We start from the raw sequence: 25,287 nt of genomic DNA on the forward strand, positions 1-25,287 counted from the left end.
CATAATGGCAATGTCTCCTTATTTTCAGGAGCATTAACAGGAACTATGAGAATCCATGGATAACCTACTTGGTTGATCTGGCAATGGATTATTGTTCTGGGAATAGTGATTCAACCAGTTAACAACTATTTAACTTCCCATTTATTGCTTGCCTACTGTGTGAAGCCGAAGAAGATAACCCAATGAAGAGATAGGGAACCGTGCCTGAAAGACATGTTTCATACATATTCCTAAATACACTTATACCTAATTGAAAACAGTAGGTACATATTTTTCTTGGTTTATTTTATTTTATTTGTGCATAGGGTTCAGTAGTTATTTTAAAAACAGGGCTTTGCCTTGGTGCCTTCGGTGCCTCGCCCACCACCAGCCCGTAGCTCCCACTCCAAGTGCTGACAGCTCCCAGCAGCGTCCTTCCCCAGACAGCTCCCCTCCACCAAGTGGGAGTCATGTCCTTCGGGTGATTATGCCCTAGTTTTTCACCATCCTCTAGACTGCAAACCCTGCACCACGCGGGTGTGAAATGCTAGCCCCCTTGCGTTAGGAGTAATCACCCCTGTGGTCTCCAGTAGAGCTTTACCCCCTTGCCTAAGCCTGCCTCCCTCACTTCCTGACAGGCTCATCCCGAGAGCACTCCCTTAATAAATCTCTTTCCCCCAATTCCCCCATCTCATTTTCTAACCAGGCACTAGTATGTACAAATCATATATTGAAGAAATAACACACGCACACACGAGTACAGTATGTATTCCCGAGTAGAGATTTTTGTACGTCTATTTCAGAGCTAGAAAGCCTGCTTGCTGTTTGGTTACTTTTGCTTTTGTCTAAGCTGAAGGGTGTTTACAGCCGAGAATATTACTTGTGCTGAAAGGGTGCCCAACTTTTGAATCGCGGTTTATCGGCTGTGATTCTAATTTTTTTTTCTTCCCGTTTGTTTGGGACGATGGCGGTACTCAAGCCTTGACCGCCGACCTCGGCAGCGGGCAGAGCCGCTCCTTCTGCTGCAGCTTCTCGGTCTTGAGGTTTCCCTCGCGCTAGTTCAGCCGGTGGTGGTGTCTGGCACGTGTTTCGTGGGCCGCAGATCCCGGGCTCGGGCTTCTTAACCACCCGAGAATTTCCCGAAGTTCTCTGAGTCTGGTTGATGACAGTGAGAACACGGGCGATGGATTTGCGCACGACCTGGAGAGCTTGGAAGCTATGCCTCCTGTCGCTTTGGCGACACGCAATTGGGACAGCTCCACCTTCAGGTTTTTCAGCTGTTGAAGCAGCTCCTCTTTCTTTTTGCTGCGAAGGTCTGGAAGGTCTCAAGAGTTAATCTTGGCCATGTCTGCACAAACCGCTGCTGCCGCCCAGGTAAAGAGGCAGAGGGACAGAGTGTGGGTCTCAATATCTTAATCTGTCACACGGAGGTAGATTTCAATTAGATTGGAGAATTATTGAGAGACTGAAAAAATATTATTATGGAAAGGGCTTATTTTGGCACTGCAGGCTAGAGGTTCAATCTTTTCCTAGCTAATGGATATATATCTCTAATCTACTTGAATAGTTTCCTTATTGTTTTACCTTTCAAGCATCCTCCAGCTAGGGATCTAGGAGACTGATGAAGTAGCTTCCACCTAAGACAATATGTATCCACACCTTGAGGCCATAGCCTTCTATCTGCCCCTGTGGATTTTTAGGGTTACATTTTGCTGATGTTCTCAATTGTCCTATATGCTTAAAACATCCCTCTCTTCATTATATTTTCCTTCCTTCCTTCCTTCCTTCCTTCCTTCCTTCCTTCCTTCCTTCCTTCCTTCCTTCCTTCCTCCCTCCCTCCCTCCCTCCCTCCCTCCCTTCCTTCCGTCCTTCTTTCCTTCCTTCCTTCCTTTTTCCATGTGTAAATTTATTAAGAATGCCAGCTCTGGGTCTGACTGAGTTGAATGCTGCTCCCAACACTAGGAGCTCTGGGCTTTAGAGCAAGTCATTGAATTGCTCTATGCTTTGGTTTCCTTATCTGTAAAAACATTTGCTTCATAATGCCATTGTGAGGATTCAATGAGTTAATACAGCTAGAATACGTTTAGAATGAGCGTGTGGTACTCCTATGTGGAATTTAAGAAACAAAACGGGTGAACATAGGGGAAGGGAAGGAAAAATAAAATAAGACAAAAACAGAAAGGGAGGCAAATCATAAGAGACTCTTTTTTTTTTTAAAGATTTTATTTATTTGAGACAGAGAGAATGAGAGAGAGAGAGCACATGAGAGGGGGGAGGGTCAGAGGGAGAAGCAGACTCCCTGCCGAGCAGGGAGCCCGATGCGGGACTCTATCCAGGGACCCCAGGATCATGACCTGAGCCAAAGGCAGTCGCTTAACCAACTGAGCCACCCAGGCGCCCATCATAAGAGACTCTTAACCATAGGAAACAAACTGAGGGTTGCTGGAGGGGAAGTGGGTGGGGGGATGGGGTAACTGGGTGTGGGCATGAAGGAGGGCACTTGATGTAATGAGCACTGGGTGTTGTATGCAACTGATGATCACTAAAGTCTGCCTCTGAAACTAATAAAAAATAATAATAATAAAAAAGAATAGTGTGTGGCACATTATAATTGCTCATAACTGTTAGTCACTGTTTACTAATAAGTAGTAGTTAGTTTGACTCTATCCATGGCATTCTGAGGGCCATAGAGATCTCCATCCTTCTTCTTTTCCCCCGTGTCTCATGCTGCCATATCCCCATCTTTGTCAGGGTCAGAGTCCTGGAAAGCTCATTGCATTGACTTCAAGGTTCAGGACCTGCCCGGGACTCTCAGTTGTCCTTGCTGACTGCCACGATTATGAGGTGTGTTCTTTATACTCCAGCCAAGCCCTTGACCCTTTGGCTCACCCTATATGGATACAGAGACCCCTTTATTCTGGACAAATCCTGTTTCCTTGAGAAGGCTGACTAAGTCAAAGAACGTTTATCCTGATGAAGCTGTTTACAGTTCTTAAAGTATCTAATTATTTTCAGGTTAGACATGTCCTTCCAGCCTTCATTTCAATCTAAGTTTAAGCATGATTTGCCTCAACTTTTCTTAAAACCAGGGAAATCGTTTTAAGAAATAGGAAATATCAACATAATGGAAGAGAACCAGAACACTTATGCAGATAGCATTTCAAATAACATATTCTATAGCTGATACACAAGATAGGTTACAGGTTATTTCCCCCTTCTTTATAAACAAACTCATTTCTTTTTCTGACAATAGAAGCTATGCATGGACATTGAAAGTAATTTAGAACAGAGAATAAAAAAATAAGAATTAATTACAATCCCACCATACTTAGTGAGACACTTCTAATATTTCAGTAAACTTCTGGACTTTTTTTTTTTTTTTTTCAGAAAAAAAGGCTTTAATTTTTTAAAAATGCTATTATGACATTTATTTTTTGAATATGTGTTGGTGTATACTTTAATTCTCATTATTTTTATTGTTATAAAATACATTTCTCCTACTTAACTCCTAAGTGTGCAAGAAACTTAAGATTTAAATTTTTTGCATAGATGGGGGTTTGAATAAAAACCAAGATGTTTTTAAGGATTTTTAAAATCACTGTTCTGGAAGGAATGAAAAAAAGGAAGAGACCAAGGGCAATTTCTCTTGAAACTTTCAGGTCAAAAGTAGAAACACAGTAGTTTAGAGTGGAAAGAGACTCACTCGCATCTTATTTTAACAAGGAAACAGAGGTCCAGGGAGTTTATGTGATTTGTTCAAGGTCACACCCCCACTTGAATCTCTATTTTGCTGAATCTCCTTGTCAGTGGCCTCATATTAGCTCCTGCATTTTTCTGGGTAAGGTACACAGGTTCTGGTCTTTCTGATAGTGCATGTGAGTAGAAGGTTTTCCTGGAAATGTGACGTGAGTCTTCTATCTTCTCTGTCTTTGTAATACATAGATTTTTAGATTAACTCTGTCAATATCCATTCTATCTTGATGATTCTGCTTTCTGAGAATTTGGCATTGTCTAGTATAATCCAAAGCTGATAGGTGCATTTAGAACCATGATTTTGAGAGTTATCATCTGGACATTTATAGTCAAGCAGTTTCCTTTGTGAAATGTTTTCCTGGCATTGCTGTCCCCTAGGCAGGCAGGATCAGAGGGTTTACTATGCATCCGAATTTTAAAAACTCCTAATTGAAAGCCAGCATTTAATTGAATTAACAAAGAAGCATAGATCAATGAGAAATATATTGGCTGCTCCACAAATGTCAGCATAAACTCTGAACAGAATTCAGGGAAACCAAAATACTATAAATTTCCAAAGTCATTCAGAGAAAGCCCCATAAATTTAGGGTTGAGCACTATACTGCAAAACCCAAACATCATCGTTATTTTTATTATTATTATTTTTAAAGATTTTACTTATTTACTTGACAGAGAGAGAGAGAGCACAAGTAGGGGGAGAAGCAGGCAGAGGGACAAACAGACCCCCAGCCAAGTGGGGAGCCCGAATGGGGACGTGGGACTCAATGCCAGGAGCCTGGGATCATGACCTGAGCCAAAAGCAGACGCTTGACTGAGCCACCCAGGCACCTGAGGATTTCTATTTCTTTCAGTTTCAATAGCTTTAAGCTCCTTGGGGAAAAGGGTTATTGTTTAATTAGTAATTAGTAAAGGATTGGTGTTGGCAGCACTGCTATGTTGCAAGAGCATTTTTATTACTATAATGGGTATGGTTGAATAGGAGAGTCCGGGGGGAGAGGGGGAGGTGTTTCTATAGCTCAAGTGGTCTTGGTGTGGGTGTTGACTGCTCCCAAGTACTGTCCCCCATGGTCTGGCCAAGGCATGGTGACTCATCAAAGTCATATCTTCCATCATCCCCACCAGTGGTTCTCACTCCCACCTCTTTATGTGCATGATCCTGTCAAAGTGGTGAAACTCTTTGGGGGAAACCTACTGAGGCTGCTCCCTGGAATAATCTCCATACTTTTCTCTCTAAAGATTGTGGGAACTTCTCTGGCTTCCCCCTGTGCCCCTCTCCTCCAAGCTGAAGGATGTCCACATATTCTCTGTATACAAATATGCCATATCATAATCCTTAAATTACCACAGCTCTAGATGCTTATGGGAATCACAAATTGTTTAGTACCTCACGGGAGAAGAAGGACATCACCATAGTTGAAAGAATTGACTTAAAATAATTTACTCATATACCATGATTAGGTTCTTCATAATATGTAACATAGTTGCCAAATACATTTAAAGTGGTGAGGGTTGGCTACAATTTCTCTACTATATTATAATGAAAGAAAGTTTATGTTCATATACAGAGGTGAATTAAACTAAAGTTTGTTAGAATACAATATCTTTTTTTAAATTTTTTTTAAAGATTTTATTTATTTATTTGACAGAGAAAGACACAGCGAGAGAGGGAACACAAACGGGGAGTGGGAGAGGGAGAAGCAGACTCCCTGCTGAGCAGGGAGCCCGATGCGGGACTCGATTCCGGGACTCCAGGATCATGACCTGAGCCGAAGGCAGTCGCTTAACCAACTGAGCCACCCAGGCGCCCAGAATACAATATCTTTAATATGTCCTATAGCTTACTCGAGAGACTCAATGAAGTCCCAACTCTCCTTTCTGCTTGAGTACTCTGACCATACCTTGCATGAAAGGTACACTTGAAACAGATACAGCAGCATTCCAGAAGGAAGATTCTTTTACTCTTGTAGTTGAAATCAGACATTCATAAATCTTTCTGTATCAATGACTAGACAAAGGACAGATTAGGAATTTGAGCCTCAGGTTCTACTGTAATGGAAAAAGGTGGAGGTTTTGCTAGATTCTTAAACCTTCTTCATCAAAGACTGATGAACATATCTCAGATATTTTACTCAACCCACATGTCATGAATATGTTTGATTGTTTCACCAGTTAAGAGACAATTTCTGAAATTTATATGCTAGTCACCAGGCTGTACTTTTCAGTTATAAAGACCCATGTCTGATACTAAGTATGATAATTGCCAAAGTGTCAATAGTTGATTGACACAGGGTAAAAGAAGTACTTATAATAGCAACTTCTAGAGTACAGACCTTTTTTATATAGTGTTAGTTGACCACCCTGATCTGTGCACTCTTGATTAGGACACCTGCCTTTGGAGTTTAAACTTCAAGCCTTAATCAACTGCTGCATACATATTATCGCAAAGCACATGCTGAAGTATTTAAAATTATATTATATTTAAAAGTCCATTACAGTCACTCTTAACAACTTCAAAACTTCTTTTTTTTAAATTTTTTTTAATTTATTTTTTTTTAAAGATTTTATTTATTTGAGAACGAGAATGAGAGACAGCATGAGAGGGAGGAGGGTCAGAGGGAGAAGCAGACTCCCTGCCGAGCAGGGAGCCCGATGCGGGACTCGATCCCGGGACTCCAGGATCACGACCCGAGCCGAAGGCAGTTGCTTAACCAACTGAGCCACCCAGGCGCCCCTAACAACTTCAAAACTTCTAAGTGCTCCTCTCAGGGGCTACTGAGTGAGGTTGAGGATGTAGTTCAAGGTGCTCTTCTGTCTTTTTCCCATCAATGGAAGAGAAAGGAACCAACTCCAGTTTCTAAACTCTAGAGACTCTGTGCTCACCCAGAATACTGCTGCATTCTCCCATTTAACCTTTTTTTTTTTTTTTTTTTTTTTTCTGAGAATTATTGCCATGAACCTTTTGGTGGAATATCTTCCCTTTGAAAATCACAACGGAGAGTTGAATCCCACTGGGGAAGTGGGACTTATGTAGTCAAGCAAGCAGTTCTTTGCCTGTTCCAGCCATCCTTCCTTGGGGCAACTTCAATCAGAAAGTTGGGATTGTTGGCAAGGAGGAACAGAATTTAATGTTATGTCTCAGGTAATTGCAAGATGTTAATACTTCATATTTATTCTGTAACACTATTTTTGGAAAAAAAATCTGTGACCATTCTTTTGCTAAACCATATGCATAATGTACAAATAAAAGTCATACATAAACAATACAATATTGTTAATAAATACAGATCAATATTAAGAGTCTGTGGATGTGCTCTAGATGTATAAGAAGCTTCTTCATATCCTTGTCTTTGTATATCTCATAGTGAGAATTCTAGCTACTCAGCGAACAGTGAACAATAAGGTGGAAAAACATTTCTTTTCATTCGATGCTTTTCCCACTTTTCTTTCCCCTTTCCCATAAGCCACGAGCACCTTAGCATCTTAAATTTATTTTTATTTTGAAATTTATTTTTAAAATGTATGCATGCATTAAAAGTCACTTTTTAGTGCACAGTTCTATGAGTGTTAACAAATCAAAAAATTGTGTAAACATCACTTAGATACAGGTACCCCAAAACCCCTCCTGCTGTCCCTTTGTAGTCAAATCCTTCCCCTTCGCCTAATCCCTGGCAGCTGCTCATCTGTTCTCCATCCTTACAGTTTTGTCTTTTCCAAGTGGAACAATTTGGGTGGAATCAAATTTTGTCTAGTTTTTGAGTCTAGCATCCCTGACTCACATAAGGCATTTGAGATTCAAATATATCGATGCTTGTATCAACACACACTCCTTCTTATGGCTGAGTAATAATATTCCACTGTACAAATGTACGGCAATTTGCTTATCTACTCACCCGTTGAGGGACATTTGGATTGTTCCCAACTCTTGGCAATTTTGACTAATGCTACTATAAGCATTCATATACAGGATTTTGTGTGAACGTAAGTCCTTATTTCTCTTAGGTAAATACTGAGGAGTGGGATTGCTGGGTCACATGTCAAGTATATGCTTCACTTTAGAAGAAACACCAAATTGTTTTCCCAAGTGGCTGTGCGATTTTGCATTCTCACACACAGTATATGAGAATTCTAGTTGTTTTGCATCCTGTCTAGGATTTGTCTCCCCCACACTCCTCCACACCCGTTGTAGTAGATAAGTAGTGATATCTCATTGTGGTTTTAATTTACATTTTACTGATGAATCATGATGGTGAGCATATTTTAATTATGCTTATTTTCCATCTGCTTATCTCCTTTTGTGAAATGTCTGCTCAAACCTTTTGCCCATTTTTTAATCGGATTTTTTGTTTTCGTATTGTTGAGGTTTTAGAATTTTAAAAATATATTTTACATATGAATTTTAATCAGATTTGTGATATGAAAATATTTTTTCTCAATCTGTGCCTTACCTTTTCATTCTATTAGTAGTCTTTATTCAGAGAGCAAAACTTTAAAAAAATAAGTCTAATTTATTATTTTATTTTATGGATTTTTTTTTTTTTTAACCTATTGCACCTAAGAACTCTTTGCCTATCCCGAGGTCAAAAGGATTTTCTACAATGTTTTCTTCTTGAAGTTTATAGATTTATTTTTTATATTTAGCTCTATGATCCATTTTGAGCTAATTTTTGTATAGGTGTGAGTAGTAAGTCAGGGATCTATCCTTTGCATACAGATATCCAAGTGTTCCATCACAATTTGTGAATAGAAAGGATTATTTCTTCTCCATCGCACTGTCTCTGTACTTTTGTCAAAAATCAACTGTAGGTTTACTTTAGAACTAGCTCTTCTGTTCTATTGATCTATGTGTCTTTCACTAATGCCACACTGTCTTCATTATTATAGGTTTATATTAAGTCTTGAAATCAGGCAGTCTGAGTAATCTTGTTTTTTTTTTTCTTCTCAGAATTAGTTTAGCTCTTCCAGTTCCTTTATTTTTTTCATATAAATTTTAGATCAATTTGTTCATATCTATAAAAAGTCTCACTGGATTTTGATTGAAATCATGTTGAATTTATAGATCATTTTGGGGAGAAATGACATCTTAATAGCATTGAGCCTTTCAACTCATGAGCATGGCATATTTCTCCAATTGTTTAGGTCTTCTTTAACTTCTTTTTTCTTTTTCTTTTTTTAAAGGTTTTATTTATTTATTTGACAGAGAGAGAGAGAGCACAAGCAGGGGGAGCGGCAGGCAGAGGGAGAAGCAGGCTCCCCACTGAGCAGGGAGCCGGATGCAGGACTCGATCCCAGGATGCTGGGATCATGACCTGCAACGAAGGCAGACGCTTAACTGACTGAGCCACCCAGGCGCCCTTCTTTAACTTCTTTCATCGTTTTGTAGTTTTTAGCATACAAATCCTGAAGATATTTTGTTAGATTTATACCTATGTATTTCACTTCAATTTTTTGTTGCTATTTTAAATAGTACTGTTTTCTCTTAATTTCTATTTTTAATTTTTAATGCTGGTAAAAAATACAACAATTTTTTGTATGTAATCCTCGTATCCAGTGAATTTGCTAACCTCACTACTTGTTTCAAAAACTTTTTTTGTAGGTATCTTGGCATTTATTATGATGTTAATAATATTATCTACAAATATAGACAGGCTTCTTTATTTCTATTCTGAATGCTTTGATTTCTTTCTCTTATCTTGTAGAATTGACTAGTGTGTACAATACAAGGTTAAAAGGAATGGTGAAAGCAGATATCATTACCTTGTTCTTGATCTTAGGAGGAAGGTATTCAATTTTTCACTGATAATTTTGATGTTTGTTGTAGGTTTTTTTTCTTATAGATGCCTTTTAACAGGATAAGGATGCTTCCTTTTCTTTTCTTAGTTTGCTGTGAAATTTTTAAAAATTATGAATAGATGTTAAAATCTTATCACATCCTTTTTTCTATCTGTTGAGATAATCATATGGTAATTTTTCTTTAGTCTGTTAATATGGTCAATTACATTGATTTTTCAAATGTTGAACCAGCTTTGCCTTCCTGGTATCAGCCCCAGTTTGGTTGAGATGTATTATCCTTCTTCATATTGCTGGCTTCAATTTGCTAATATTTTGTTGGGGATTTTTGTATCTATGTTTATAACAGACATTGGTCTATAGTTTTATCTTCTTGAAGCAACTTTGACTTACTTTGGTACCAGAGTAATGCTGGCCTCCTCAAATAAATTGAGAAATGTTCTCTTCTCTTTTCTGGAAGAGATGGCATAGACTTCCCAAAGTTTTTGCTGTGCTTTTTGGGGTCTCTTCTGTGTGTGTGTAGCTAGAAGATTAACTTGGGATTTGTGTTGGTTAATATACAGAATTTGGAAATCCCTTTTCCATTCCTCTCCTCTCTGGGATGCCTCCCATGCTCCGTGGTTCCCAGGGAGCCCTAGCTCCTATTTAATAGCTCAGAGTCTGGGTGTACTCTCACAGGTTTGGCTCCATGTGAAATTGCAGAGTTTGAGCAGTGGTGGCTGCCCTCGGAATGAAGTAATGACAGAAAACAGAAGAAAAAAAAAAAAAGAATTTCCCCCCTACACTGTGGGACCCACAAGAGCTCCATTTCCCATTTTTGCCAGAGGGAAGGGTTTTCCCTTAAGACTTTAGGTGCCCACGACCTGGCTTCCAGTACTGCGGCTGTCACAGCAGTGCCATTTTGAGACTGGGACTGGCTTCAGGGAAGAGCAGAAGAGAAGAGGAAAACAGGAAAAAAGAAGGAGAAATCTCTGTAGACTCTCCTGAATGCAAAGGTCCTCTTTTCTGGCTTTCTGGTTAGAGAGAGGGCAGGGTTTTGTTTTTTGTTTTTTGTTTTTGTTTTTTCCTGGAGTTTTCACTGTCCATGCCTGTCGCACAGTTTTGGGATTTGGCCCATTTTTGGGTGAAAGCTTAGACATAAATGAGGGGAAAAAACCCCAGTAAACTCACTACTACTGGTTATTTTCTAAGTTTTGACTCTCCTTCCTAATTCTGTCCTTCTGTTGTTTAGTTTTCAGAGTTTTCCATTAGTTGTTTTTCAAAATTCTCCAGAGTTTATGGTTGTAAGAATCAGTAGGAGAGATAGTCTGTACAGGATTTCCTCCATCTTGATTGGTACTCAAAATCTGCAATTTCTTTTAGAAAGTTAATTGTTACAATAAAACCATTCTATACGTGTCATTGCACTTCTTAGTAGTTATTCCTATGTCAGTAACCATGAATCATGATTACATCTTAATCCAGAAACCTTGATGTTGCAATTCATATATAACCAGTTACTAAATCCTGCTGATTTCTACAGAGAGTCAGGAGGGGGGTGGTTAAGAATATTCATTATTATCACCCTCAACTGTCTTGTTTTGAGTCCTGGTCCTCCCACTCACTAGTTCTCATGCTGAGAAGTTTATTTAACACTTTGGTTAACCCTACAAAGTGGGGGATAATATTACCAGTGATAATAAATCTTAAAGCATTTGTTTTAGGGATTGAGTTAATACATATAAAGCAGTTAGAACAATACCTGGTATGTTAGAAGTTTTAGTTATTACTCCCCTCATCTTTGATATCTCTTGAATGTATTTATTTTCCACTATTATCATCCCAGTTCAAGTAGAAATTTGAAATACTTAAGACAATATCATCCTAGGCTCTGAGAACTAGAAATCAAGATTTAAAAACTGTGCAGTAGGAAACATAGGAGGATTTAAGTGATTTTTGAAGCATTTCAAACTTTTGTTTACGGAGTCAAGAAAAAAAATCACAACAATTGAGGCAGAATTTAAAGGTAGACAAGAGGGGAGAGGTTCCTTTACTGGTTCCCGAACTTCATAATGCTGCACAGAACCAGCTGATTGAGAGATTCTGACTCAGTAAGCTCAGGAATGTATAATATTAACAAACATGTCCTCGTCATTCTGATACAGATCATTCTAGAAGCAAACACTGAAATCAATACTGTTTCTTTGACAGTGTGATAAAAGTTTACAATGTGCTAAATTCTATTTGAAAGTTGAATCATTTTGTTGTTTTGTAAAAGATGACCTGTTACAACATCACGTCACACCTAAGGGCACAAGAAACGTCCCAAATGGCCCGTGCATTAGTGTTGGCCTTTCCCATTAACTCTGTGTTTTGTTTAGTGGGAAATAATTTCTCCATAAGCAATGATCACCTTTTAGTGCTCACTCTCTTTGATTTGGGGGCAGCGTACCTTTCACCCCTGATTGCACATCTACTGCTGTTATTAGCAGTCTCTCAGCTAGTGTTGCTCACCACTCACACCAGCTACACTCTGGTGTTGCCAGAGGTGTTTCAGATTCTGATGTGACTTATCACTTCCTCCTCCAAATTCATGATTCAGATTTTGTTCTGGTTTAAAAGACAGAGTAGTCCAGGAATCAGGAGGCTTGCCTGACTTTTCAGTCCCTGACAGGGTAACTTTTGTTCATCCAGTCAACAATATGGACTGCTGTTCAACAAAATGATGTTATTGATGATATCTAAAATTTTATTCTATTTTCTTTTTTTTTTGTATTCTATTTTAGTCTAGTCTGCTCTACTTCCTCTTCTTTTTTATCTCTAGCACTAAAGTGGAACTAAAAAAATCATAATTATGATCATAAACAGAAAAATGTTTCCAGGATGTCACTGCATTTGCCATTGGACATTAAATGTAGCTTGATTTCTAGATTCAGGAATTTGTCATTAGGTTAGCATTCTTTTTAGGTGCAGTAGCCAGATGGCAAGATTGTTAGGAATTTTGCCAAGTAAAATTTTGTTTGAGGGCTATTATATTTAGTTTTTATGTTTAAGATTGTTAACCCCCTCTGAGGCTCTTTGCCAAAACCTTCAAAGTCTTCTGGTACCATAAATAAGATAGACCACCTGAGCATAGCATATTATGAACACCTTGGATATAGAAACCATCCCTATATTCTGTAAACCTTAGTAAACAGTGTGTTCCCTACGGTATTCACGAAGCACTTGTAGGAAAGTTGAATCAATAAGCAGAATTCTTACGCGTTATAAAACCAAGCAAACAGTATGTCCCTTATGGTACTCAGCAAGCACTTGGAAGATTGAGTCACTTCTTTTTTTGAAGATTTTATTTATTTATTTGACAGAGAGAGATTGAGAGAGCGCACAAGCGGGGGGAGCGGCAGGCAGAGGGAGAGGCAGGCTCCCTGTTGAGTAAGGAGCCTGATGTGGGACTCCACTCCAGGACCCTCGGATCATGACCTGAGCCAAAGGCAGATGCTTAACCAACTGAGCTACTGAAGCATCCCGAGTCATTTCCTTTTTTTTTAAATTTAATTTTACTATGTTATGTTAATCACCATACATTACATTATTAGTTTTTGATGTAGAGTTCCATGATTCATTGTTTGCCTATGACACCCAGTGCTCCATGAAGAACATGCCCTCTTTAATACCCATCACCAGGCTAACCCATCCCCCCACCCCCCTCCCCTCTAGAACCCTCAGTTTGTTTCTCAGAGTCCATAGTCTCTCATGGTTCCTCTCCGCCTCTGATTCCCCGCTCTTCATTTTTCCCCCGAGTCATTTCTTTTTTGTTGAGGGAACTCATTTTGAGAGCAAAGAATATAAGTCCTTATCTTACAAAGCAAAGATTTAGAATAGGGGAATGGAAACTTCAATGTTTGGATAAAGCAGACAAAAAGCAAGTTAACTACCTTTTTCCCCTCTTCTTAAATGGTGCATGTAAGTTTGAAGTAGCTAACATCACAAAAGCAGTTAAGAAAATAGCTTGCAGGAAATCAGGGGAATTGTAATAATCTGGGGGAAAACATCTGTTTTAGTTCACAAGTCTCACAAAACATTGTTTATGAGATTTCTTTTCCATTTCACTTACTGGATTTTTTAATATCAAGTGTTTTTCTTTCAAAAAATCATTATATTGAGGCTGCTCTCAGGATACAGCTAGGAATTCATTGATGCCATGTATAAGGAGTCTATCTTTGGGTTATTAAATTTAAGTTTATAACACTGAATTTCAATTTTCTTTTGTGGGTGGTGATTCTCTGGTTTTGAGTGGTCATTTTGAATTGCATCAGAAGATGGAAGTTCTGAATTTAAGGAAGCTGCAATGCATTTTAAGATAAATGGATGATTCATTGATCCCTTAAATACCTAATATGTTGAAATACTCAGGGAGCATTGTTTTACTGGTCAATTAAACTGGATGTAGTTAAATTGTTTTGCAAAATGAAGGAAAATCTGACAAATTAGGCATGAACTAATATTTTATTTATTTATTTTTTAAGATTTATTTATTTATTTATTTATTTGAGACAGAGAGAATGAGAGACAGCATGAGAGGGAGGAGGGTCAGAGGGAGAAACAGACTCCCCGCCGAGCAGGGAGCCCGATGTGGGACTCGATGTGGGACTCGATCCCGGGACTCCAGGATCATGACCTGAGCCGAAGGCAGTCGCTTAACCAACTGAGCCACCCAGGCGCCCATGAACTAATATTTTAATGAAACAATGTTGCCCAAGGTTTCTTCATATACAATATATTGAAATCATGATAGCTCAATCTGCCATTACTTTAAGCAATAAATACCATATATTCACATGTCACTTGATACCTTTCAAAGCTATTTCATAATGTCATTACTAATGACATTTACAAGTGAAGAGCAACTTTTATGTTTTAAAAGGTGGCCCAGGACTCTTGGTTTCTAGTCCAATATATAAGGAGTTTAGAAATCCCTCCTCTGTCCTAATTGTTCAGTTGGTCCTCAACTGAACAAACTGAAAAATTAATAATTCTTCTTAGATCCATAAAATTAGCGTGGTCATCATGCCTCTAAACTGCCCCTGAAACTGAAGAGACAGAAAATCACAAGTTATTAGAGCAGAAAGTCATAAGCAGAAATCTCTACAGAAATAGTGCTGGGGAGGAAAACTTGAACTATAACTGATGAATTTCTGCAGGCTCAGTATGGACAAATATAAGAGTGAAAACCTCCTAGGAGACCCAGTCATCAGGTTCCCACACTTTTGTGATTTTTACCACCAAGAGCCCAACCTGATTCTCGTAGTGAATATTGGAAAAAAATCTCCTGGGGCTTCTGGAAGGAAGAGCGGAAAAGGAACAATTTAGAAAAATACCAAAGATTTCTGTTTTCTTAACAAGGTCCACCTTCAGGTGAAACTACTTTACAGAACCTAACCTGCTGGGATTTTAGCAGAGACTAACCTACCTGGAGGAAGAGAAATGCCTAATTCCAGCCCCCTCTAGCTATCTAATCCCATCTAAGGTGTGAAAAAACTGTACAGTTCAGGGACACATACTCACCAAAAGACTGAGACATAATCATAGGACTATAGGGTAGTTCCCTTTTCACCATACCTTACTACTAGATTACCAAAGGCCTATTTTCTGCATTTCCTTTTATTCACTACCTTATGTACATATTTTAACAGAAAATTACAAGGCATACTAAAAGGCAAGAAACAGTTTGGAGAGGCTGAATAAGCATTAGAACCAGAGTTTGATTCAGCAAGAATGTTGGATCAATAATCAGATCAGGAATTTAAAAAAATGATTAATATGCTAGGGACTTTACTGGAGAAAGTAGACAACATGCAAGACTAGATGGATAATGTAAGAAGAGAGAGGGGAATTCTAAGTAAAAATCAAAAAGAAATGCTAGAGATAAAAGCACTGTAAAAGAAACGAAGAATGACTTTGATGACACCATTAGTAGACCAACACAGCTGAGGGAAGAATGAGCTTGAGGATATGACACTAGAAACTTCCAAAACTGACAAGAGAAAAAAAGACTGCAAAGCCCAACTTAAAACAAAGCAATTTGAGAACTGTGGAGCAATTATAAAAGGTGTAACACACACATAATGAAAACGCCAGGAGGAGAGGAAAGAGAGAAAGGAACAGAAGCAGTATTTGAAACATTGGCTGAGACTTGCCCCAAATTCATGCCAGACTGAAAAACCATGGGTCCAGGAGCCTTGTAGAACATCAGGTAGGATAAATGCAAAACATAGATTAAAAAAAAAACAGATAAAAAAGATAACTAGGCATATCATATTCAAACTTTGGAACCTCAGAGTTAAAAAGCCTTGAAAGAAGCCAGAGGAAAACACATTTTACCTAGAGAGGAACAAAGATAAGAACTACATTTGACTTCTTAGAAACCATGCAAGAAGAGAATGGAGTGAAATAAAGTGTTAAGAGAAAAAGAAATCCACCAACCTAGATTTCTGTATTCTGTGAAATTATCCTTTAAAGGTGAAGGAGAAATAAAGACTTTCTCAAACAAAAACTGAGGGAATTTGTTGCCAGTAGACCTGTCTTGTAGGAAATGTTAACAGAAATTCTTCAGAGCCATAGAAAATGATACGTCAGATATTTGGATATACATGAAGAAAAGAAGATTACTGGCTAAGAAATAAAGTAAAAAAAAAAAGGTTCATTTTTCTTATCCCTAATTTATCTAACAGGTAACAGTTTGTTTAAAGTAATAATGTCGGGGCACCTGTGTGGCTTAGTCAGTTAAGCGTCTGCCTTCGGCTCCGGTCATGATCCCAGGGTCCTGGGATCGAGCCCCGCATCGGGCTCCCTGCTCAGCAGGAAGCCTGCTTCTCCCTCTGCCTGCCCCTCCCCCTACTTGTGCTCTCTCTCTCTCTCTCTGACAAATAAATAAAATCTTTAAAAAAAATAAAATAAGGGGCGCCTGGGTGGCTTAGTTGGTTAAGCAACTGCCTTTGGCTCGGGTCATGATCCTGGAGTCCCGGGATCGAGTCCTGCATCGGGCTCCCTGCTCGGCAGGAAGCCTGCCTCTCCCTCTCCCACTCCCCCTGCTTATGTTCCCTCTCTCACTGTGTCTCTCTCTCTGTCAAATAAATAAATAAAATCTTTAAAAAAATAAAGTAATAATGTCAACAGTGTATTTGATTGTGTATGATTATGTATTATTATGCATATATTTAATTATGTCTGCTATATATTGTCTATTTTATTTATTTATTTATTTTATTTATGCCTCACACACATATGTATACTTATGTATAAATTAAATGATTGACAACAATGTTACAAGGGATGGGAGGGAGGAATTGGCAATATTTTGTTCTTATATGGTGCTTGCAGTATTTGTGAAGTGGTAAAGTGTTATTCAAAGTAGGATTTGGATTAGTTATTATGTATATTGAAAAATCTGGAATAACCATTTAAAAAAGTTTAAGAAGAAGCATAATTTATATGCTAAAAAGGAGAGAAATGGATCATATGAAATGCTTAGTTAAAACCACAAAAGGCAGGGCACTTCCGTGGCTCAGTGGGTTAACCCTCTGCCTTGGGCTCAGGTCATGATCTCAGGGCTCTGGGATTGAGTTCCATGTCAGGTTCCCTGCTCAGTGGAAAGTCTGCTTCTTCTGCTCCCCGTGTTTGTGCTCTGTCTCTTTCTCTGTATCAAATATATAAATAAAATATTTAAAAAATGAAAAATAAAACCACAAAAGGCAGAAAAAAATATTTCTAAATGCTTAGTGTCTTACTTGGGTTCAGACGGGTCTGAATTAATGGATTTTCCAATACCAGAAATGAAACTCTGACCCTTTAAAAATGATAAAAGAAGAATGGAATCCATAATTTTACAGAAATAGGAAAAAAATTCTAAAATTTTTATGGAACCACAAAAATCCTGGGTAGCCAGAGCAATCTTGAGGAAAAAGAAGGAAACTAGAGACACCATACTTCCTGATTTCAAACTATATTACAAAATTATATTAATCAAAACAGTATTGTTTGGGCATAAAAACAGATACATAGATCAATGGAACAGAATAGAGAGCCCAGAAATAAACCCATGATTATATTATATGGTCCATTAATGTACAACAAAGGGGCCAAGGTTATATGGTGGGGAAAGGATAGTTAGTGTCTTCAATAGATGGGTTGGGAAAAATGGACAGCCACATGCATAAGAATGAAACTGGACCACCATCTTACATGATACACAAAAATCAACTCAAAATGAGTGAAAAACATGAATGTGAGATCTGAAACTTTAAAACTCTGAGAAGAAAACAGAGGGTAAACTCCTGGACTTTGGTCTTTACATGATTTTTTGAATATGACACCAAAAGCACAGACAAGAAAGCATAAGTAAACAAGCGGGGCTACAGCAAACTAAAATGCTTCTGTACAGAAGAAAACCTATTTCTGTAAAATATGCCATTGGAATTTTGATAAAGATTGCATTGAATTTGTATATTGCTTTCTGGAGTATGGACATTTTAACAATATTAATTAACACAATGAAAAGGCAACTTATGGAATGGGAAAAAATATTTGCAAGTCATTATCTGATAAAGGATTAATACTCAAAAATTTTAAGAACTCATACAACTCAACAGAAAAAAACCTAAAAATGCTGGTTAAAAAATGGGCAGAGGATCTGAATAGAAATTTTCCCAAAGAAGACATCCAAATGGCCTCCAGGTACATGAAAAGTGCTTAACATCAGTAAAGATCAGGGAAAGGCAAACTAAAACCATAATAAGATATCACCTCCTATCTGTTAGAATGGCTATCATGAAAAAGCATAAGGTAACAAGTGTTAGTGAGGATGTGGAGAAAAGGGAACTCTTGTGTTCTACTGGTGGGAATGGAAATTGGGACAGCTACTGTGGAAAAGAGTATGAAAGTTCCTCAAAAAATTAAAGATAGTACTACTATATGATCTAGCAATTCCACTTTAGATATTTATTCCCGAATGAAATCTCTCTCAAGGAAATATATGTATCCCCCATGTTCATTGCAACATTATTAAAAAAAAAACCAAGACATGGAAACAACCTAAGTGTCCATTTATAAATGAATGGATGAAAAAATAATATATATTATGCATATATTACATATATGTATACACACATGTACAGCACAATGCAATATTATGCAGCATTAAATAAGGAGAAAATCCTGCTATCTGTGACAACATGGATGGAGCTTGAAGGCATTATGCTAAGTGAAATAAGTCAGAGAAAGGTAAATACTGTATGATTTTACTTATGTAAAATCTAAAAACAATACAAACCTAAACTCAAAGAAAGAGAGAACAGATTGGTGGTTGCCAGAGTGGGGGTTAGAGGAATGGGTAAAATGGGTGAAAGTCATCAAAAGGTACAAACTTCCAGTTATAAGATAAATAAATCCTGGGGCTGTAATGTACAGCATGATGACTATAGTTAATAATACTATATTGTATATTTGAAAGTTGCTCAGAGAGTAGATCTTAAAAGGTCTCATCACAAGAAAAAAAATTGTAACTATGTGTGGTGATGGACTTAACTAAACTTACTGTGGCAACCATTTCACAATGTATACATAAATCATTTTTTTGTACACCTAAAGCCAACACAGTGCTATCTGTCAATTATATCTCAATTTAAAAAATAAAGCTGCCTCAGTGTGGCTGCACAGATATAACTTTCGTGACTTAAAAAAAATGTCTGAAAAAACAAAGCCATATGTATTAGGAGATAGCAACAAAAATGATTTGCATTTCCCTGATGACATGATGTGGAGCATATTTTCATATGCTTATTTGCTATCTGTATATTTTCTTTGGGGAAGTGTATGCTAAGGTCTTTGGCCTTTTTTTTTTTAAGATTATTTATTTATTTGAGAGAGAGCAAGAGAGAGCATGCGTACATGCTTGCTAGTGGGGGGGAGGGGCAGAAGGAGAGGGAGAAGGAGACAATCTCAAGCAGACTCCCACTGAGCGTAGAGCCCCATGCGGGGCTTGATCCCATGACCCCGAGACCATGACCAGAGCAGAGATCAAGACTCCCAACACTCAACTGACTGAAACATCCAGGTACCCCGTCTCTGGCCTATTTTTAACTGAGTTGTTTGTTTTCTTATTGTTGAGTCTTCAGAGTTTTTTGTATATTTTGGATAATAGTCCTTTTCCAGATGTGTCTTTTTGCAAATATTTTTTCTTAGCCTGAGGCTTGTCTTCTAATTTTCTTGATATTTTCTCTTGCAGAACAAAAGTTTTTAATTTTAATGAAGTTAAAATTATTAACTTTTAATCATTTCTTTCATGGATTATGCCTTTGATATTCATTATTGCACTTAAATGACAGATTATATATTGGTACCATGCTTTATTATGCTATTTTTTGCATATTTTCAACTATGAATTAAAAAAAAATAAAGATTTTCTAATAATATCTTATTTATCCTTAAGAAAAAGGTTATTGCTTTTGACTATTTTGCTTTAAAGAAAGTATTCCTGTGACTACTGACAGCATGAACATTTTATTTCATACATCATTCTAATAAAAACAAAAATTCTGAAGGGGTGCTGAGGTTGTTATGCATTATTCAAGACTATCATATAAATTAATGGTATAGAACTTAATTATGTTTAAAAGCATACTGTAATATTCTAGCTTTGTGATAATCACAGAGAGCATCCTTATAAAATACAAGTAATCATAAAGGGAAGATATTTGTCATATGTTCACTTATATAACTTGTTTTCTAATATGTTTTCTTGAAATAAGTAAAAAATCTTAACTGAATTGCTTCATATACTTTTAAAATTTGTCATTCTGACAGGTCTTCTGAAAAAATTATCATGTAGTTTAAGTATTGCTTACTCTTTTTATTCTTTTATTCTTATGGTTGAAATAATGCTTTTGGAAATAAATTAGGGCTCAATAGGAAATTAAGTTTGGCTGTGCTTTCTAAATCAAGAGAAGAATTACTACAGAACTCTGACAATTTGAAATTGGTTACTGCTTGTGATCAAAGCTTGTCTTGTAGAGTTTAAATTTTGTTTGCAGGCTTTGTCTCCCAAATAAACATTAAAATATGTAGTTTAGTATATATCATACTAAATGTTACAATTCTCTATAGAGTTTGGAACTGCAACCAAAGCAAAGCTGAAGGTAATACCTGGAAGAAAATATATTTTTCTCCTCACCCCAGTGAAACTGCTCTTGTTAAGATAAATGATCTTCACGTTGGGAGACCCAGTGGTTAATCTATAGTCTTCATCTCCCTTGAGCCCTTTATAGTGTTTGTATCCTTCATTCTGGAAACTTTCTTCATGTGGAGTATACTAGTCTTCTGGTTTTTCTCCTGCCATACTCTCCAGATCTTTTCAGTATTTTCACTTTTTTAAAAAAATTTTATTTATTTATCTGACAGAGAGAGACACAGCGAGAGGGAACACAAGCAGGGGGAGTGGGAGAGGGAGAAGCAGGGTTCCTGCTGAGCAGGGAGCCTGATGCGGGGCTTGATCCCAGGACCCTGGGACCATGACCTGAGCTGAAGGCAGCCGCTTAACTGACTGAGCCACCCAGGTGCCCCTCAGTATTTTCACTTTTTTTTTTTTTAACTTGTACTCTACCTGTATCTATCTATCTATCTATCTATCTATCTATCTATCTATCTATCTATCTATCTATCTATCTATCTAATCTATCATCTGTCTATCCATCTATCATTTTAGTTATCTGCTTTACTCAAAGTCTACTGATTTAAATGTCAACTTCATCTAAAAAACACCTTCACTATGACATACAGGCTAGTGTTTTATCAAGTATCTGGATACCAAGGTCTAGCCAAATTGACGCATAAAATTAACCATCCAATACATCTATCTACCTGTACCTTCCCCCGAATCCCCATCCCTGACCATGATAAGACTTTCATTCCATAAATATTGTAGTTATTCTTGGACCCCCTATTTCTGTCACACTCAACATCCAGACAAAACTTTGGTTTTACTTCCACATGTCCTGCATGAAGTGATGCATACATTGCCATGAGAAGAGTCTGCACCACCATCCTCTCTTGCCTGGAGATTATAATACCCTTACCAGTCTCCTTGTTTCCCCTCTTGTTTCTCTCTAAAGGCTATTTTGCAAACAGCAGCCATTGTGATTCTAAAGACAATGAAATGCTGACTCTGTTCATCTTCTTTTCGATCTTCTGAAGTAAAATGAAAATTTTTTGCTCTGGGCATATCCTTACATAGCCTGATCCCTGCTGGCTACTCGGATGTCTCGCATTCTCTATCCCTGTGGGGCTCCTTGCTATTCCTTGAAAGTGCATACGTTTAATCTGAGGTATCTTATGGTTTTTGGTGCTATTGTAAATGGAATCGTTTCTCTCATTTCTTTTTCTACAGTTGCATTGTTAGTGTATAAGAAAGCAACTGATTTCTGTGCATTGATTTTGTATTGCTGTATGAGTTCTAGGAATTTGGGGTTGGAGTCTTTTGTATTTTCCACATAAAGTATCATGTCATCTGTGAAGAGAGAGTTTGACTTCTTCTTTGCCAATTTGAATACTTTTATTTCTTTTTGTTGTCTGATTGCTGTTCCTAGGACTTCTGGTACCATGTTGAAAAATAGTGGCAAGAGTGGGCATCCTTGTCTGTTCCTGATCTTAAGGGAAAGGCTCTCAGCTTTTCCCCACTGAAGATGATATTCGCTGTGGGCTTTTCATAGGTGGATTTTATGAACTTGAGGAATGTTCCCTCTATCCCTACACTCTGAAGAGTTTTAATCAGGAAAGGATGTTGTATTTTGTCAAATGCTTTTTCTGCATCAATTGAGAGGACCATATGGTTCTTCCCTCTCCTCTTATTAATGTGTTCTATCACAATGATTGATTTGTGAATGTTGAACCACCCTTGCATCCCGGGGATAAATCCCAACTTGGTCGTGGTGGATGATCCTTTTAATGTATTGCTGGATCCTATTAGCTAGGATTTTGTTGAGGATTTTGGAATCCATATTCATCAGGGATAGTGGTCTGAAGTTCTCCTTTTTGATGGGGTCTTTGCCTGGTTTGGGGATTAAGGTAATGCTGGCCTCATAGAATGAGTCTGGAAGCTTTCCTTCTGTTTCTATTTTTTGAAACAGCTTCAGTAGAATAGGTATTATTTCTTCTTTGAATGTTTGGTAGAATTCCCCAGGGAATCCATCAGGCCCTGGACTCTTGTTTTTTGGGAGGTTTTTGATCACTGCTTCAATCTCGTTACTGGTTATTGGCCTATTCAGGTTGTCAATTTCTTCCTGTTTCAGTCTTGGCAGCTTATAGGTTTCCAGGAAGGCATCCATTTCTTCCAGGTTGCTCAATTTATTGGCATATAGTTGTTGATACTAATTTCTAATAATTGTTTCTATTTCCTTGTTGTTAGTTGTGATCTCTCCCCTTTCATTCATAATTTTATTAATTTGGGTCCTTTCTCTTTTCTTTTGGATAAGTCTGGCCAGTGGTTTATCAATCTTATTAATTCTTTCAAAGAACCAGCTTCTAGTTTTGTTGATCTGATCTACTGTGTTTCTGGTTTCTAATTCATTGATCTCTGCTTTAATCTTTTTTTTTTAAAGATTTTATTTATTTGTGAGAGAGAGAATGAGAGACAGCATGAGAGGGAGGAGGGTCAGAGGGAGAAGCAGACTCCCCACTGAGCAAGGAGCCCGATGCAGGACTCGATCCCGGGACTCCAGGATCATGACCTGAGCCGAAGGCAGTCGTTTAACCAACTGAGCCACCCAGGCGCCCCGATCTCTGCTTTAATCTTAATTATTTCTCTTCTAATGCATGGCTTAGGCATTGTTTGTGGCTTTTTCCCTAGGTCTTTAAGGTGTAAAGTTAATTGGTTAATTAGGGATTTTTCTAATTTTTTGAGTGAGGCTTGGATGGCTATATATTTCTCCCTTAGGACCGCCTATAATCTAGGAACTACAGAACACTCATGAAAGAAATTGAAGAAGACACAAAAAGATGGAAAAACATTCCATGCTCATGGATCGGAAGAATAAACAGTGTTAAAATGTCTATGCTACCCAGAGCAATCTATACCTTCTATGCCATCCCGATCAAAATTCCAATGACATTTTTCAAAGTGCTGGAACAAACAATCCTAAAATTTGTATGGAATCAGAAAAGACCTGAATCGCCAACAAAATCTTGAAAAAGAAAAACAAAGCTGGGGGCATCATGTTGCCTGATTTCAAGCTATATTACAAAGCAGTGATCACCAAGACAGCATGATACTGGCACCAAAACAGACATATAGACCAATGGAACAGAATAGAGAGCCAGGTATGGACCCTCAGCTCTATGGTCAACTAATCTTTGACAAAGCAGGAAAAAATATGCAATGGAAAAAAGACAGTCTCTTCAACAAATGATGTTGGGAAAATTGGTCAGCCGCATGCATGAAGAATGAAACTGGACCATTTCCTTACACCACACACAAAAATAGACTCAAATGGTTGAAAGACCTAAATGTGAAACAGGAATCCATCAAAATCCTAGAGGAGAACATAGGCAGTAACCTCTTCGACATCGGCCACAGCAACTTCTTTTAAGATACATCTCCAAAGGCTAGTGAAACAAAAGCAAAAATGAGCTTTTGGGACTTCATCAAGATAAAAAGCTTCTGCACAGCAAAGGAAACAGTCAACAAAACAAAGAGGCAATCCTCAGAATGGGAGAAGATATTTGCAAATGACACTACAGATAAAGGGTTGGTACTCAAGATCTATAAAGAACTTCTCAAACTCAACACCTAAAAAACAAATAATCAAGTCAAAAAAATGGGCAGACGACATGAACAGATACTTCTCCGAAGAAGACATACAAATGGCTAACAAACACATGAAAAAAATGTTCATCATCATTAGCCATCAGGGAAATTCAAATCAAAACCACATTAAGATACCACCTTACACCAGTTAGAATGGCAAAAATTGACAAGGCAAGAAACAACAAATGTTGGAGAGGTTGTGGAGAAAGGCGAACCCTCTTACACTGTTGGTGGGAATGCAAGTTGGTAGAGCCACTTTGGAAAACAGAGTAGAGGTGCCTCAAAATTTAAAAATAGAGCTACCCTATGACCCAGTAATTGCACTCCTGGGTATTTACCCCAAAGACACAGATATAGTGAAAAGAAGGGTCATATGCACCCCAATGTTCATAGCAGCATTGTCCACAGTAGCCAAACTGTGGAAAGAGCCAAGATGGCCCTCAACAGATGAATGGATAAAGAAGATGTGGTCCATATATACAATAGAATATTATTCAGCCATCAGAAAGGATTTACAACTTTTACATCAACATGGATGGGACTGGAGGAGATTATGCTAAGTGAAATAAGTCAAGCAGAGAAAGTTAATTATCATGTGGTTTCATTTATTTGTGGAACATAGGAATAGCATGGAAGACATTAGGAGAAGGAAGGGACAAATGAAAGGGAGGAAATAGGAGGGAGAGAAGAACCATGAGAGGTTATGGACTCTGAGAAACAAACTGAGGGTTTTAGAGGGGAGGGGCATGTGGGGGGAGTGGGTTAGCCCCGTGATGGTTATTAAGGAAGGCAAGTACTGAATGGAGCACTGGGTGTTATATGAAAACAATGAATCATGGATCACTACATCAAAAACTAATGTTGTATTGTATGATGACTAACATAACATAATTATATAAAGTTAAAAAAAAAAAAAGAAAGAAAGTGCAAACGTG

General features: G+C 37.8%; 1 pseudogene; it reads right to left on the reverse strand.

The window, feature by feature from the left end:
* Positions 1 to 953: 953 nt before the first annotated feature.
* On the reverse strand, positions 954 to 1,325 carry LOC123847504 (large ribosomal subunit protein uL29-like; annotated as a pseudogene).
* Between the last annotated feature and the right edge of the window lie 23,962 nt (positions 1,326 to 25,287).

Source organism: Mirounga angustirostris, unplaced genomic scaffold (genome assembly GCF_029215605.1).
Source record: "Mirounga angustirostris isolate CCGP_5_RB_7025 unplaced genomic scaffold, mMirAng1.0.hap1 SCAF_2, whole genome shotgun sequence".
Taxonomy (NCBI): Eukaryota; Metazoa; Chordata; class Mammalia; order Carnivora; family Phocidae; genus Mirounga; species Mirounga angustirostris.